Genomic DNA, 18,219 nt, shown 5'->3' with positions numbered 1-18,219 from the left:
TGGGACAATGAAGGAAGCGTGAAAACTACAGAAGTGGGAACAGGGGGTAAAGCCTGCCAGCTTCAGATACTGGGAGAGGGAGGTTTATCCCGTGGGAAACAGAGGGGACAACTAAACTCCTGTATACAGGGGAACTCCAAAACATCTAAGGTGCCAAAGTCCAGGACAAGACAAAGGCCCAGGAGGACAGGAGAACCCTGTGCAGTGCTTTCGTCCTGGGCAGACCATCCTGATAGGAGGGCTGATGCTCACATGAATCTGTTTTATCACAAGCTGGTTATAAAACCAGGAAACAGACATCCCAGGGAGTAATCCCAAGACTTAACTTTTTAAAATATTAAAATGTCCTGGGTCCAAAAAAAATTATAAGACAAAGAAACAGGAAATGATGGTCCATCCAAAGGAAGAGGCTAAAAATGCAGAAAATACTAACCAAGAAGATGAGAACGTGGACTAACCAAACAAAGCCTTTAAAAAAATGTCTTAAATACACTTTAGAAGACGAAGGAAAATACAGAGAAAGAGCCATAGTATATCAGGAAAACAATGCATGAATATTGTGAGGGTCTAAGTAAAGAGATAGAAATTTTAAAAAAGGAATCAAACAGCACTGCTGGCGTTGAAGACCACAATAACTGAAGTGGGAAAATGCCCAGGAGGGTTTCCAGAGCAAAATGGAGCTGGGAGAAGAAAAATTCAGTAACTTTGAAGACCAGACACTTAAAATAAGTCAGGCTAAGGAACAGAAGGCAAAAAAAGAAATATGAAAAGAGAAAATAGCCTAAGACAGCTGTTGGACACCATCCAACGCATACCGTGATGGAAGTCCTAGAAGGAAAAGAAAGAGGGAAGGTGGCAGAAGAATAATCAAAGCACTAATGAGAGAGAACTTAGCAAAAGATGTGACTATGTGCATCCAAGGGACACCAAATAGGATGACCATGAAGAAAAATACACCCCATCATATACTGATTACACTCTCAAATGCAAAAGATCAGGAGAGTTCTGCGAGCTGCAAGAAAAAAGCAACATGTTACCTATAAGGGAATTCCATTCCCAATAAGGTTGAGTACTGATTTCTCATCAGAAACCATGGTGGACTTCTTACTACTTTTGAATCCTTAAGTGCTGAAGGAAAACAGTTGCCAGACAAGAATTGTATATCCAGTGAGACTGTCTTTCACACTGAGGGAGAGAATAAAACATTGTCAGGTATACAAAAGCTGAGGGAATACAACACCACTAGATCAGCACTATAAGCAATGCTATAGGGAGTTCTTCAGACTGAAATGAAACCACAACTTTATGCTGTGGTTCAAGGCAGCATAAAGAAATAAAGACCTGCAGTAAAGTATCTGTGTAATTACATATGCCAATACTATTGTGTTGTATTGTTTGATATGTAACTCCACTTTTTACTTTCTACAGGTGCTATATTGCAATTGCATAAAATTAATGATAAATTTATGTTTTTGGACATACAATGTACAAAGATATAGGTGGTAGCAAATACAATAAAAAGGGTAAGAAGTGAGAGGGGCATAAGAAAAATATATGTACATGTTGTTGAAGTTGTTAGAATAAAATGAAATATGATTGTTAAATAATTAAGACGTTAAATTTTAGCCCCTATGGTAACCACAAGGAAAACAAAAGATCAAGAGAGAAATGAGGAGGTACTTAATGTGGCAAAAAGCAAGAAAGCAAATAAATATGAAAGTAGGCTTTAATGGAAATGAAGAACAAAAAAGGTATAAGACTTACAAAGACTAAATATCAAAATGGCAGAAGAAAGTTCTGTATTATCAGTAGTGACTTTAAATTTACATGATTTAAAGTTTCCAGACAAAAGGCAGAGATTGGCAGAATGGATTAAAAAACCATGACCCAACTATATGCTGTCTGCAAGATATTCACCTTAAAGTCAAAGAAGCAAGTACATTGATGGTGAAAGGATGGGGAAAAAATATACCATGCAAGTAGCAACCAAAAGAGAGCTGGGGTGGCTGTAATGATATTGGATAAAATAAACCTTAAGTCGAAAACAATTATGAGGGACAAACACGGTCAATACATATTCATAAAGGGGATACTTCAAAAGGAAGATGTAACAATTATAAATATATATGCACCTAGCAGCAGAGTCCCAAAACATATGAAACAAATACTGACAGATTTGAAGGGAGAAATTCATGGTTCTACATTAATAGTAAGGGGACTTTGACACACCCCTCTCAGTAATGGATAGACCATCTAGTCAGAAGATGGCTTGAATGATGAACTAAATCAATTGGACCTAACAGATATATAAAACACTGCACCCAATGAAAACAGAATACACTTTCTTCTCTAGTGCACATGGATCATTCTCCACAATAGAACATATGTTCTGTCCAAAACTAGTCTCAATAAATTCAAAAATATTGAAATTATACAATGTATATTCTCTGACCACAATGGAATGAAACTAGAAATCACTAAGAGAGGGAGAAAGGGAAAATTCACAAATGTGCCAAATTGAATAATGTACTCTTGAAATCTAATGGGTTAAAGAGGAAATCAGAAGCAAAATTAGGAAAATCTTGAGGAGAATTAAAATGAAAATGCAACATACCAGAACTTATGGGATGCAGGGAAGGCTGTGCTGAGAGGGAAATTTATAGCTCTAAATGCTTACATTAAAAAAGAAGAAAGGCTTCAAGTCAGAGACCCAACCTCAAAACTGAAAGAATTGGAAAAAAGAGCAAACTAAACCCAAAGCAAGCGGAAGGAATGAAGTAAAGATCAGAGTGGAAATAAATGAACTAGAAAAAAAAAAAGAGAGAATAAAAATCAAAAGTTTTTCTTCTTTGAAAATATCAACAAAATTGAAAAACATTTAGCTAGACTGACAAATAAAAAAGAGAGCTAGAAATAATGAAAATCAGAAATGAAAAGAGGAAAATTACTACCAACCCTGCTGAAATAAAAAGTACTATAAGTGACTATTATAAACAACTGTATGCCAACAAATTAGACAGCCTAGATGAAATGGACAAATTCTTAGAAACACACAAACTACCTACATTGACTCAAGAAGCAATAGAAGATCTCAACAGACCAATTACAAGTAAAGAGATTGAATCAGTAATCGAAAATCTCTCCACAAAGAAAAAGCCAGTACCAAATAGTTTTACAGGGAAATTTTATTGAACCTTCCAAGAAGACTTAATTCCAATTCTGCTCAAGCTCTTCTAAAAAATTGAAGAGGAGGGAATATGCCTTAATTCATTCTACAAGGCCAACATCACTGTTACCAAAGCCAGATAAAGACACCAAAAGAAAAGAAAACTACAGACCAGTATCTCTTATGAATATAGATGCAAAATATACTCCACAAAATACTAAGAAACAAAATCTGACAGCATACTAAAAGAATTATATACCACAATCAAGTGGGACTTATCCCTGATTATGCAATGTTTGCTCAACATTAGTTAATCAATAACCACATTAATAGAATGAAGGAAAACATCACATGGTCATCTAAAATTGATGCAGGAAAATCATTTGACAAAATACAGCACTCTCTCTTGATAAAAACAAACAAACAAACAGACAGACACTTAGAACATCAGAAATTGAAGGAAACTTCCTCCACACAATAAAGGGCATATATGAAAAGCCCAAAGTGAACAGCCTACATAATGGTAAATGACTGAAAGCTTTTCCTCTAAGATCAGAAACAAGACAAGGATGCCCACTGGTACCGCTGTAATTTAACATTGTGCTGGAAGTTCTTGCCAGAACAATTAGGGAAAAAAAAGAAAGAAAGAAAATTAAAGAAATAAAAAGCCATCCAAATTAGAAAGAAGGGAAGCCTTCTCTATTTTGCAGACGATATGATTATATACACAGAAAATACTGAAAAATCCACAACAAAGCTTCTAGAGATAATAAATGAATTCAGCAAAGAGGTGAACATCCCCAAATCAGTAGCGTTTATATACACAAGCAATGAACAATCAGAACAAGATCAAGAAAAAGATTCCATTTACAATAGCAACTAAAGAGTCAAACATCTAGGAATGAATCTAATCAAGGATATTAAGGTCTTGTATGCAGAAAACTACAAAATATTGCTAAAAGAAATTAAAGAAGACCTAAATAAATGGAAAGATATTCCATGTTCATGGATTGGAAAACTAAATATCATTAAGATGTCAATCCTATCTAAAGCAATTTATAGATTCAGTGCAATCTGCAATCCCAACCAAAATGCCCACAACCTTCTTTGCAGAAATGGCAAAATCAATCATCAAATTTATATGGAAGGGGGGTGGGCCACGGTGGCTCAGCAGGTAGGGTTCTCACCTGCCATGCTGGAGACCTGGGTTCGATTCCTGGTGTCTGTTCATGTGAAAAAAAAAATTATATGGAAGGGGATCCCAAATAGCTAAAGCTGTCTTAGAAAAAGAAGGATGAAGTTAAAGGACTTACATTTCCTAATCATAAAACTTATCACAAAGTCAGTCACAATAGTCAAAATAGCAGTGGTACTGGCACAAGGACAGACATATAGATGAATGGAATCAAACTGAAAGCTCAGAAATCAACCCTCATATTTATGGTCACCCGATTTTTTTTAACATTTTTTTTTTTACATGGGCAGGCACCGGGTATCGAACCCGGGTCCTCTGGCATCTCAGGCAAGCATTCCTGCCTGCTGAGTCACCGTGGCCCTTAACATTTTTTATTGTGAAATATAACAGATGCAGAAAAGTGATACATTTCAAAGTACAGTTTAATGAGTATAGAGCAAATTTCAAGGTATAGTATAGGTTACAGTTACACAATTTCAGGTGTTTCCTTCAGGTCATTACAATACAGTAGAAACTAAAAAGAAATATCTATATTACGATTTAGTAGTCATAAGCCTATGTTAAATCCTAACCTCTCTGTTACAACTCCTCCCTCTCAATTGATCATTCTCTCAATCTTATGGATATTAGGGCACTGACCATTCCAACTTCTTCATGTTGAAAAGGGGCATTGATATGAGACAGAAGGGAATGCAACTGGTTGGTGCTCTGGGAAAGACTGGAACCTCTAAGTTTCAAGGTTTATCTGGCATAGGAACAATCTGGAGATTTTAATTTTCTGAAAAATAAACTTAAAAAGTTAAACTTTTATAAAGTCTTAGATAGAACCCTGGGTTTTCTTTAGGGTCTTCAGGAATACTATTGGTTGAGGTTTGGCATACTGTGGTAATCTGCAATATCTGGCCAACTGATTTTTGACAAGGCAGCAAAGATTAGTCAATTGGAAAAGAATAGTCTCTTCAACAAAGTACGGTGGGAAAACTGGGTCTCCACTTGCAAAAAAAAAAAAAAAAAAAAGAATGAGGACCTCTACCTCACACACACCATATACAAAAATCAACTCAAAATGGATCAAAGACCTTAACAGAAGAGCTAGAACTATCAAACTCCTAGAAGAAAAATGTAGGGAAGCATCTTTAGGGCCTTGTGTTAGGCAATGGTTTCTTAGATTTTTACACCCAAAGCACAAGCCACAAAAGAAAAAGTAGATAAATGAGAACTCATCAAAATTAAAAAATTCTGTTCCTCAAAGGATTTTATCATGAAAGTAAGAAGACAACATACACAATGGAAGAAAATATTTGGAACCACATATCCGATAAAGGATCAATATCCAGTATAAACATAAAGAAATCCTTCAACTTAATAACAAAAAGAGAGCCCAATTTTTAAAATTGGCCAAAGATGGAACAGACATCTCTCCAAAGAAGATATACAAATAGCCAGAAAGCACATGAAAAGATGCTCAATATCATTAACCATCAGGGAAATGCAAATCAAAACCAAAATGAGCTACCATTTCATACCTATTAGAATGGCTGCTATTAACAAAATGAAAAATAAGTACTGGGGAGGATGCAAAGAATTAGGAACCCTCATTCATTGCTGGTGGCAAAGTAAAACATTGTTATTTCTGTGGAAGACAGTTTGGCAGATACTCAGCATGCTAAGTATAGAACTACATATGACCTGGCAATCCTACTACTAGGTATATACCCAGAAGAATTGAAAGCATGGACTTAAACAGGAATTTGCACACTGATGTTCACAGCAGCATTTTTCTCAATTGCCAAAGGATGAAAACAACACAAGTGTCCATCAACTGATGAATGGATAAATAAAGCATGGTATAGAAATGCAATGGAATATTATTCAGCCATAGAAAGGAATGAAGTCCTGTTACATGTGACAACATGTATAAACCTTGAAGACATGATGTTGAGTAAAATAAGCCAGACACAGAAGGACAAATTTAGTATGATCCCACTGATTTGAACAAGTAGAATAAGCAAACTCATGGAGTCAGAATCTAGAATATAGGTTACCAGGGGAAAGGGAAGCCTTAGGGAATGGGGAGTTAAGGCTTAAAATGCACAGAGTGCCTGTTTGGAATGATGGAAATGTTTTTGTAATGTTTTGGTGATGGTAGCATAATGTGAATGCAATTAACAGCACTGAAACTTATATCTGAATGTGATTAAAGGTAGAAGTATTAGATTGTATATGTGGTAACAGAATGGATTTTTTTAAAAATCCATGGAACTTCACTGCAAGTGAATCCTAGGTTAAACCATGGACTTTAATGAAAAATACAATTATAAAAATGTGCTATCATCAACTGTGGTGGATGTTGCATACCAATGCAAGTGTTGGTGATGGAGTGGTATATGAAATTCTGTATTTTATGCATGATTGTTCTGTAAACCCACAACTTCTTTAATAGTGGGGAAAAAATGGTCCTGAGAACACCAAAGAGCTTTTGATTAGGTGGGGCATATACATAGATATTTATACTAGAAGTTAAAACTGGACATTTAAATATCCCTTTATTGTTAGTTCATTTAAAATGACATTAATAAACCCATTACATGTTAACATAACATATTTTAAGGGAAAAACATCTCATCTAAACAAAAAAATTAATGAGAAAAATGGCATTGTTTTGACCTTGTAGACCTCCTGAAAGAAGGTCAGGGATTCCCAGGAAAACATGAGCTATACTTTGAGAACCTCCAGCCTAAAGCATAGTATGTGCTTAATAAATGTTAGCCTTTGTTATGATTAAAGAGACTATATTTTCCTAACTAAAAATCTTGATGACACTATCTGACATGATCTACACATGAATAGGGGAGAGGGAACCGTGACTGTCACCCCCAATCACTTTGGTACTTGTCATGGTCAGGTTCATGTGTCAACTTGGCCAAGTGGTGGTACCTGTTTGTCTGGTTGGGCAAATGCTGGCCTGTGTGTTGCGATGAGGACATTTCATAGAATTAAATCATGATCACATCAGCAGCATCCACAGCTGATTCCATTTGTAATCAGCCAAAGGGGAGTGTCTTCTGCAATGAGTGACGCTTAATCTAATCACTGGAAGCCTTTTAAGGAGGATTCAGAAGAGTCAGGCTCTCTTCCTGTTTTGGCCGGCAAGCCTCTCCTGTGGAGTTCATTCAGACCGTCCATTGGAATCGTCAGCTTCACAGCCTGCCCTGCAGATTTTGGACTCTGCGTTCCCGCAGTCACATGAGACACTTTTATAAATTTTATACTTGCGAGTGTTCCCTGTTGATTCTGTTTCTCTAGAGAACCCTAATACAGTACTTCTTATTTAGTTTTGCCCTACAATTAGATGTACACCTGGCATCCAGACTTTGAAGTCCCTGAAGACAGAGCTAGGATTTTACTTAAGCCTGCATCCCCACTACCAGCACAGTGCTTTGTACAGAACAGGTGCTTAATAAATACTTGTTAAATAAAGGAATGAATAAACAAATGAACAAACTCAAATTGGTCCCCTCTGTGTTTCTCAGCAACTCTGATAGAACGAGAGACTGAAAGGGCAGATGGTTTGGTCATTTGTTTGTTTGCTTTTAAGACAGGCATTTTAAACTATAGCACTCTTAGTTTAGAAAATTAAATTTGTGTAATAATCAATGTTTTAGGGAAAACAACATTGCCTTTTCTCCTTACTAAAAAGATAACACATCAATTGTAGAAGATACAGGCAAAAATGAAAGAAAAGAAAAATCATTGCCCCATCTAGAAATAATCTTTATCGAAATTTTGCTATCTATTTTTTTCTACGCAGATACATAATTCTTCATATCCTGTTTGGTTGTCTCTTTTTTTTTCACCTAGTGTCATATGGTGAGCCTCTTTCTATATCATTATATATCCTTCTCTAACATAATTTTAATATGTACATATTATATATTATTTTGATGTACCACAGGAATAATTGATTCAGTGAAGTTTTGTTTCGATTTTATCTTCTCCCACATTATTCCTATCCCATCTTATCATCAGCCAGAAAGACTACAAATAAACAGCCAGAAAGACTACAAATAAACAGTAATACAGAATGAAACAGTAAGTAAACCCAAAGGATCCACAGAGCATTTTTACCTTTCTATCATTGTCACAAGCACCATGGCAATGAATCGCACACCCATAGCAGAAACAGTCCTGAAAACAAGAAAGAAATAAAAATTTAGAACACCCACAAATAAGATATTTACGGATGTATCTAGAGAGAAATAAGCCTGGATCTTGTAGCCAACAAGAAAGAATTCCCCTCTTGGGGAGCACACGCGAAAAGTACACAATGACGGAGCATGTGGTAAAAGTGTTCAGATGGTCCATTGAAAGTCAGCTCGGAAGCTGCAGGAAGTGAATGGGCAGAGACATAGAGAGTACCAGAAGTAGGAGGTGAAGTATAAAGAACTCTTACTGCACTCCTACAGGGACACTTAAGTGGGGTTTAAGGGCACTCCTCTCTAAATTCCCTGTTTCAGTTCTTTGAAAGATACATCTCAATTTTGAACTTTCTTCTTAACTTCAAAGATAGTCAGTATAGTCAGTTGAATATAAAAGAAACATCCAACTGAGAAGAATACCACCAAAAAGGGAGGAAAGTTCAACAGGCAAAAAGTGAAATTGCAAATAAGAGGGAGAAGTGGAATTAGAGGGCCACAAAGCAGACCATGTCTACATGTGTTCCAGCTTTCTCTGTCTCTCTCTCTCTCTCTCTTTCTTTCCCTCCCCCTCTCTCCCTCTCTTCCTCTTTCTCCCCTTCTCATTCTCTCTCTTTTTCTCAGAATATATTACATATTCGGATTTATGTAATAAATCAGAAGTCTGAGTACAGTAAGTAATTTCTGAATTTTACTAAGGTTGAAGAGGGCATTTCTTTATTCAACACGGTTCAGTGGCTTAACTAAGATTCAGAGAGTTCCAAGTTCTATTCTCAGCTCTTTCAATAAAGTATTGAAAAAAATCTAACCCCCTCAATCCAGCATTCTACATCCTTAATTTAGACTTAATTTACACTCCCCGATTCCATTATTTCTCCAAGGTCATTCATCCAACTAAATCTGTCCACTCCATCCAAGCCAATCTCTCTACAAGTCCTTGAATACATCTTGCTAAATTCTACCTCCAAGTACTTTCTCATATAATTCTTGGGATGTTTATCCTTCTTTATATCATTAATTCCTTCAGAGCATCTCCAAATGCACATGACCCCCAAAATGATATCTAAATATTACCACTCTGTTTTAATCATACATTTATTTCAATCCTTTTTAAAGAACATAGCTGGTTCATGTCATCATTGGTAGATGGCTTTCAAGTTGTTTTCTTTGGACTTTCTTTAATTTATTGACTGGATTGTACATTTATTGTGGATAGGCACCATTCCTTCTAATTCTTTTGTTCAAAGAAAATGGAAGATAGGCGGAAGAAATAAAGTAGAAAAGGAGGGGGAAAATGGGATAATGGAGGAGGAGAAAAGAAGGAAGAGAGAAAGTTGAATCAGAGTCGTTCTATTTTCTAATACATAAAATGAAAATAATGACATGGAGCTGATTTGCAAAAGTCATATTGACATGCATACATCTAATTCTAATGACCACCTAATTTAAGATTGCAATCTGACCCTTTCCAATCTCTGTTACCATACTTTATTTTTTTTAGGTCTATTTTAATCGCTATTTCTAATATCAACAATACTAAATCTAATGATCACACTGTTTAAAATTGTAACCCACCCTAATCCCACATTGTCCTGCTCCATTTTTTTCATCTCTCAGACACTTATCACCATTAAACACATGGTTAATAATAAAATAACTATTTTATTATTGTCTTCCCATCCCTACCTGACTCCAAGTAAACTCCATGATGGCAGGGATCTTTGCCTGTTTTGCTCCCTGAAGTAACTCCAGTCCCCGGAACAGAGCCCAACACAGATTTGGGGCTCGGCAAACTCCTACTGAGTGAAAAAGCTCTCTGCATACTACCAATGTCTGTCTTAAAAGTTCTGGAATTTTCACAACAATCCACAACAGAGCCACAACATGCAATGGAAAAATGACTCCTCATTAATGTTTCATACCAGCATTACCAACCATCTAAAAGATGACTGATTTAGCCCCCAACTAAATGAAACCCCATGAAAAACAGATGTTATACAGAAGCCGAACATGACAGGAGGTGTGGCAAGTGTGACTTCACCATAACCCCTGAGGGGCCAGATGTCAACCAAATGAAGTAGTGATGTGGTGACACGTGCCAATCTGCCTAAGAGACCTTGACTGCTCCCTCTCCACTCACAGTGAAAGCCAAAAAGTACCATATAAAAAGGCCTGGCTGACTCAGGAACTCTCTCTAGGAACGGTCTCATGTTTCCACTCCAGAACTTCTCTCTCCAGCCAGCTGACTTGAGGCTGTCTGCTTCCCACCAGTTGTCATTCCCTACTGTGCCTCTTCGGATGACGCCTCTAATCAAGAAGGTCTCTTCAATTCCCAAGCTAATTGTCTTTGGTTCCCCTTTGACTCCACCCCAGTCCTTGCTTGCCTAGGAAAGAAGTTTATATAGTCTTTAAAAGACCGGTCAGGAAGGAAGATTCTGAAGAATGGTCTCACCACAATCTCAGCCATTTCTCTTAGAATTCCCAGAGCAATGGAGTCAGCACATATAGATTCAAATCTTTGTTCCACCACCTCCTACTTGACCAGCCTAAGGAGAAATTTCACTCTGTGAACCTAAGTTTTCTGTTCTTCAAAACAGGCAAATCTTCACAAGGTTACAGGGCACCAGGCCCCTTTCCACATCTCTAAAGCTAGACTAACTTAACCTGAGATTTAAAATATCAGATCTGCATCCCATATACTAGCTCAGTCTCAAATGTTGATGGCATTCATAATGATGTATTAGCAAGTACCAAAGAAAATATTTCTATTACCCTGGAAGACCTGGGCTTTGCATTCAGATAGGCCTACTTTTACAGTAACTACAGAGCTACTTTCTGGGCTATGACCTTCTTATCCATAAAACAAGTATGTGATAAATATTCACAAAGTTGTTACAAGGGTTAAAATAGACATTGTATATAAAGTGCTTGGCATAAGCCAATACATTTTTGATGTTTAGTTACCAATAGCCATTATTAGTAGTATCAATATTAGATATGGTCACATATATCCTTTAATGAGACTGGTGTTGGTATGAAGGAACCTTGATGGACTGTGAGCTCCTTGCTTAGGGCTAGGGCTGGGTCCTTCTCCAGTAACATAGTACATAGTAGGTGCTTGAGTTTTGTTGAATGAGTGAATGAGTGAATGATCTGCAGTACAAAGAACACTAGAAAGGAAGTCAAGATTCCAGGTGCTTGACTCAGCTCTACCACTAAATAGATAACTGAGGACCCATGCATCTTTGATGACTTCTAAAGATCTTTTGGCTCTGGAACTAATTCTGATGTGGTTTGAAAAGGTCCAAAATAAACATGAGGGAAAGAAAATGAAACTCTTCCTCTATCCCAAACACTGGTTGTATGCCATATCCATTAGAGATATCCAACCTTCTAATCAGAACTCTCTAATCATGTCACTTCTGATCTCCTCCTGCCCTCCATTCTGAACTCCTGTAAACATTATATCCAGCTCTTCCTTAAATGTAACTACTCTATCACAAAGAACAAACTGATAATTCCAATAAGCTGCCCATTGGATTGAATTTAGAAGCACTTTATTTAGTTCTATGCCTCAGAATACTAGTTCGTTTAAAAAGTTGATATCCTTTACCGTTGTGCTTACTTGGCATTTATTGAGACCTTCATGTTTGTTTATAAATTACTCAATGCAAAATCCGTAAAATACAAAGTAAATTTGCTTACCCATTTATCCTAATAAGTTGAGTTCTGTCCTAGCTAAAAAAAGAATAGAAAGTCCCCTTCACGTGCCGAAGAATAGCTTTTGACAAACTCTAAGAACAGGTAAGGCGTGGGTTCCTGAATAAACAGCTCTCACCTGGGAGATGCCTGAAGCTTCCAGTCCTACACTGCTCCCCATGGTAGCTACTAGCCACACGAGGCCATGGAGACTTGAAATGTGGCTACTCCAAATTGTGAGGTGCTGTAAGAAAGACATCTCATTAATAATTTTTATATTCATTACATGTGGAAATAATAATATTTGGGCTATATTGAATTAATTTAAATATATTATTAAAATTAATTTCACCCTATTGTTTACTTTTTAAATTTGACTACGGGAAAACTTAAACATACATATGTGGATTGCGTGGTATTTCTTTGGACGGGCCTATCTGATTAATTCCTTATGATATCTGAAAGTCTGTAGTTACTTAAAGCGGTTGGGGGGCAGGTAAGGCAGGAGCTAAATACAGCCAACAGACATGCTTTATTGGCCCACCTAATTGAAACAATTTTGAATTAGCTGGTAAGATTCAAATATTGCTAGATTTCACATCAAAATGCAGACTTTTGACTTCTTCTGAAAACTCAGAAGATTAAGAAACACTGAAGTGGGGCGGGCCATGGTGGCTCAGCAGGCAAGAATGCTCGCCTGCCATGCCAGAGGACCCGGGTTCGATTCCCGGTGCCTGCCTATGTAAAAAAAAAAAAAAAGAAACACTGAACTGAACTTCCCACATGGCAAAAACTGGCTGACCTAACTAGAAGCTGATCCTCTGAGCAAGGCATGAGCTTTCCGGTTCATCCTTGCCCCTAACTGGCTACTCCACTAAGGGACTTACTGGCCTGGTCCTTAGCTTTAGAAAAAAAAGGGGGGATCCAACATGGAAAAGAGTGGAGGGAATAGCACATGTTTCAGGATTATACAGATCTATTTGAATTCAGTCCATTTAAATGTCTGTACGATTTTGGGCAAGTTACTGAATTTCTCTGAGCCTCGATTTCTTTATCAGTAAACTGGGATCAATAATAATTACATTGCAAGATATTAATAACAATTAAATAAAGCAAGATACGTTCAAGAGTTGTGTAACATAGTAATTTAACAAACTGCATTATTATTTCTCGCCTTTCCCTGATTCAATATTTATTTTGGGATTGGGGGTGTCGAGGCACAGAAGTGGAGCCAGATCCTAAGTGGTTTTCACAGAGCCAAGAAACCACAAAAACCCTCTTCCTAATTGCATGGCAAAGGTCTTGGGAGAAAGGAGATCTTTCAACATTTTCGGTATTTTTATTAACTGAAGTTGCATTTTTATTTATCAATTAGAAACAAAGAATTCGGATGTTTGGCATCTATGCAAGCTTTTCACATTAAGACTGACCCCAGTAATAGCAAGTTTTTATTCTGATCGGTGTCATGCTGTAGCTTTGTTTCACATCTTGAGCAACACATGTAAACTACAACCACACAAGCCAAACTTTTCACACCGATAGGCAGTATGATTTATCACAACTAAGGGATAAGGATAAAAGAGAGAATGAAAAGGATGCAAAAAAAAAAAAAAAAAAAACACCAAGAGAGCAAAGATCAATGAAAAAAAATCCTGTATTACAGAGGCTGAAACACAAACCGGAATGATTTGTTCTGCAGACTTGCCCCTCATGGCATAAAATTTGTATCTCATTTGAGGACCAGCCTACTCAATAAGTTTCTGACTGAACTCAAGTGCCTGCCCTTCACAGTTCTTACGTCATGATTCATATACTCTCCCAGCTCTTTTTGACTGCCTGCAATTACTTGTGACAAATGATTCTTCAGTGTATTCTCTGCTTTACCTCTTCAAAACGTTTCCATGGTTCACAGATAAGTCATCTCATGTATACTGTAGTGTCTCTCGAGCAGTAAACCCAGGGATTGAAGGGTTCCTTTCCAGATTCTGTTGCACACTGCGAGTCCCTCACCCAACGTGAGAATCCCCTAGGGCACACAAATAAATGCCATTTCAGTAAGAGAGATAAGCACTGGAAGCAAATGCAAGTGAGTAGTTATCTCAGATTGGGAAGGACTATCCAAAATAATCAAAGAAGGCTCAAAGATATAAATCAAAAGATTTGACAACACAAATGTTGTCAACTTAATGGGGAAAGAATGTTAATAATAAACTGGAAAAAATATCTGTGACAAATATGCGAAGGAACAATTATCTTTAATATAAAATAAGCCCATAGATATTGTTAAGAAAAACACCAAAGTCCAGACAGAAAATGGATAAAAGAAATGAACAATTCACAGAACCAAGGCTAAGGAGTAGCTAATGGAAATTTTTTTTTAATTTCACCAATAACCAAATAATTTCAAATTAAAATAACAACAAGAAATCTTTTTTTTCACCTATCAAATGTAAATGAAAAGATTCATTTGAATGTTAATGCTCACTTTTGGCAAAATGGGCAAACTCATATATTACCACACTAGCGCCTTTTTGAAGAGCAATTTGGCACTAACTGGCAAAGCTTTTAAAAATTTCAGGGGGCTTTCAAATTTTCTGTAGTGCTAAAATTTTTCAAAATAAAAAGTTGAAGGATAAAAAGAAGAAACAATCTTAATAACAAAACCAGTGTATATTTTCTTGAATACTTTGTGTGTGGATATTCACAGATTAAGTCATCATTATAAATGATAAATTATATATAATTTATGTAAATAAAGTTCTGACTAAATCATTCTTCTACATGACTCTAAGATAAAGAAACCTCATCATTTCTCTAAAGCAGTGATTCTCCAAGTGTGGTCCCTGGGCCATTAGCAACTGCATCGTCTGGAAACTTCTTAGAAATACAAATTCTCACCCAGAATCATAGATTAAGAAACTCTGGAGGTGGGGCCCAGCCATCTGTGTTTCAATAAACCCTCTGGGCAATTCTGATAGACAGTAAGTCTGAGAACCTCGGCTCTGAAGTTACAGGAAATATGGTGGATGGAAGAATGTATTAAATTTTTCCATGAGCATGCAACCAGACAAAACCAGAATGTGGGGAATCCTATGTGGCCAACCTCTTATTTTCTTCAACAAATAACTGGCACGGGAAGAAAAGGAAGGGGAAGTAGGAACAGTTAAAAGAGCAAAAGATATTATAATCAAATCAGAGTGTGGACCTTATTTGAATCCTTTTCCAATTAAACTAACTGTAAAAAGACATTTTGAGACAATCAGAGAGAGTCGAACATGAAATTAAGGAATTATTTGTTTTAGTGTGTTGAACATTATAATATGATTATGATTTTTAAATAGTCCTTTAAAACTTCTCATCTGGCAGAGTTTTTTTTAACTCTTTTTAAAAAAGTGGCTGAAGCAAACAGCGCAAAATGTTAACAACTATAAGTCTAGGTGATTAAAAATCGGAGTTTGTCATATAGTGCTTTTTACTTTTCTGTTCTTTTGAAAACTTTCACAATAAAGAGAACAAAAACTTCAGACCCTTCAGCCAGTAATTTCCGTTTTACAAAATCATCTTAAGGAGGTAGTCTCAGAAGACATTAATTTACAAATATCCTATTAATGCTAATTTACAAATAGCATCATTTATAAAAGCAATAGCAGAAACAACCTGAAAGTGCAAAAATAGGAAAAAGATACTATAAATTATGAGATGGTCCTGTAATAGAATAAGATGCAGCTATTAAAAGCGTATGTTAAAAAAACAGTTACAAAACACATGCAATGTGATTCTTGTTTTGTAGTAAAACATATATGCCTAGAAAAGAAGACTAGAAGAAAATATGCCAAAATGTTAAACGTTATGGGTTGTTCTCTCTAAATATTGGAGTTATGGATCATATATTGTCTTCTTTGTAACTCTCCATGCTTTCCAAATTCTCTAGTTACCCTTTACTAATATGAAAGTGCTTTTTTTTTTTTTTTTTTTTTTTTTTTTAAGAGAGAGGGAGGAAGGGAAGGAAAGACAGAGAGAAGGAAGGAAAGATGGAAGGAAGGAAGGGAGGAAGAAAGGGAAACATCTTTAAACATTTTCTTGTTTTATTGTATTTTGTTTGTTTGTTTGTTTTTTACATGGGCTGGGGCCGGGAATCGAACCGAGGTCCTCCGGCATGGCAGGCAAGCACTTTGCCCGCTGAGCCACCGCGGCCCGCCCTGAAAGTGCTTTTAATAAAAAGGAAAGAAATGTTGCTACAATTATAAAAATAAAACATTACATATTAAAATGGAATTTTTTTCATTTTAAAAAAGCCTAAGGATAATGCTAAGAAAGAGAGAAACATGAGCCACATCTACCCTGTGGAGGATGTATTGTTTGTAGTATTCATTTGACAGTAATTGTATATACGTTCTTAGACTCTTAGGTTTCTATGTCCATATACGTGTTCATTCTATGATATTCAATAAAAATTTATGGAGTGTCTACTCTTTGCCAACAGTGATCAAGACAGGAAAAAAATTCCACTTTGTGATATTTACATTGGAATAGACGGGGACAAATAATAAAGAAATAAATTTCAAGATATTTATAGGATGCCAAGTTCTATGGAGAAAAATAAGGCAGGGAATGGAAACTGGGAGTTTGGGTTGTTGTGGGTCAGAAGCAGAGGGCAACATTTGCAGGTTTACCCAAGGTAGTTAGGAGAGGGCTCCCTGAGAAGATGATATTTAAGCAAGACCTGAAGGGCTGAGGGAGTGAACCATGCTTTATGGGGGAACGAAGATTGCAGGCAAAGGAGACAGCAAATGCAAATGTCCCAAGTGAGAAGCTTGCTGGCAATGCATGTCTTGCCTCCCTAACTTGACTGTGATGTCTTTGAAAGAAACGTGTCATGCACCTGCTTGTTTGGCCACAGCCTTGCTCTGATACCTGGAATGGTACTCAGGAAACATCTATGAGTGATGATGCAAAGGCTGAAAATGATTAGCAGCCATGGTCTTTTCCATGAGAAGAATACTTTGTTTTGTCTCTTATTTCTTCATAAAAAATAAGTTTTTAATATAAGATCCATTCAAAGTTGGCTATGCATCAGGAGGTAGAGATGTTTCCTTCTCCAGTCTAAACAAACCGAACTACCAGTGGGTAGAGATGTTCTAAGGAAGGATACGTATCATATGCGTTACTGGAGTAGATGACCCATCATATTCCTTTCCATTCAACAAATATTATTGACTGATGAACAAGACCAAAAACCCTGCTCCACTGGATTTTCAATCTTGTCAGCATTCTAATAGCCTCTAAAACCTAGTGGATTGGCAAATAGTCAATGCTAGTAAAAAACCAAGAAGATTTCCTTTAAGAGAGAACTATTTATAAAGTCACTTGCTTCTTAGAGTATGTGTTCCTCCACCCTCTACTATTCTTTTTTCTCCTCAACCTCTAAGAGAACATCTGATTCAGACTAAAAACCTCTAGAATCTCACATGAACATCCCCACTGAATACTGAATATTTAAATTCCAGAGGTTCTAGTCTGAATTAAATATATTGATTCAGAGGTTCTAGTCTGAATACAAATATATTGAATAAATTCCCCATATATACTTGTATTCTCCTGGTATTTCTTTGGCCTCAAGCCTAGCATTTAGTAATCAATTATTTTGTTGATAGAAAAGTGAGTAAGGCATAATTACAAACGACAATCACAAATTGAAAATGTATTTACATTCAATTTGGTTCTTTTTTGCATAAAACACCTGCCTAAAGCAATGACACTGATCTCAAGTTGAATATTGTGTAAGGATATCGCTTTTAACGCAATCGCCAAAAGGAAAACCAGTCTTTATTTGTTCATAAAACTTTCACTTACGTTTTTTTTTCAAGGCTAATCATTTGTTCCCAATGAGAGTCCGCATTAAACTACAGACCTTTTAAGTAGGAAAAAAATTACAATAAGATTTTCATGGAATGATACCTGCA

The 18,219-nt window shown here is 36.4% G+C and overlaps 1 long non-coding RNA gene across 1 annotated transcript in view; it reads right to left on the bottom strand.

The window, feature by feature from the left end:
- Window positions 1-12,394: 12,394 nt before the first annotated feature.
- Window positions 12,395-18,219, bottom strand: part of LOC143649545 (uncharacterized) — a 37,362-nt gene continuing 31,537 nt past the window's right edge. Inside the window, exons 2-3 of the long non-coding RNA XR_013159096.1 lie at window positions 14,141-14,282; window positions 12,395-12,500 (exon numbers count right to left, since the gene is read on the bottom strand). This is a non-coding gene — a long non-coding RNA (uncharacterized LOC143649545). The remainder of the gene's footprint in view (window positions 12,501-14,140; window positions 14,283-18,219) is intronic.

Source organism: Tamandua tetradactyla, chromosome 11 (genome assembly GCF_023851605.1).
Source record: "Tamandua tetradactyla isolate mTamTet1 chromosome 11, mTamTet1.pri, whole genome shotgun sequence".
Taxonomy (NCBI): Eukaryota; Metazoa; Chordata; class Mammalia; order Pilosa; family Myrmecophagidae; genus Tamandua; species Tamandua tetradactyla.
This window is presented reverse-complemented; position numbering and strand designations above follow the sequence as displayed.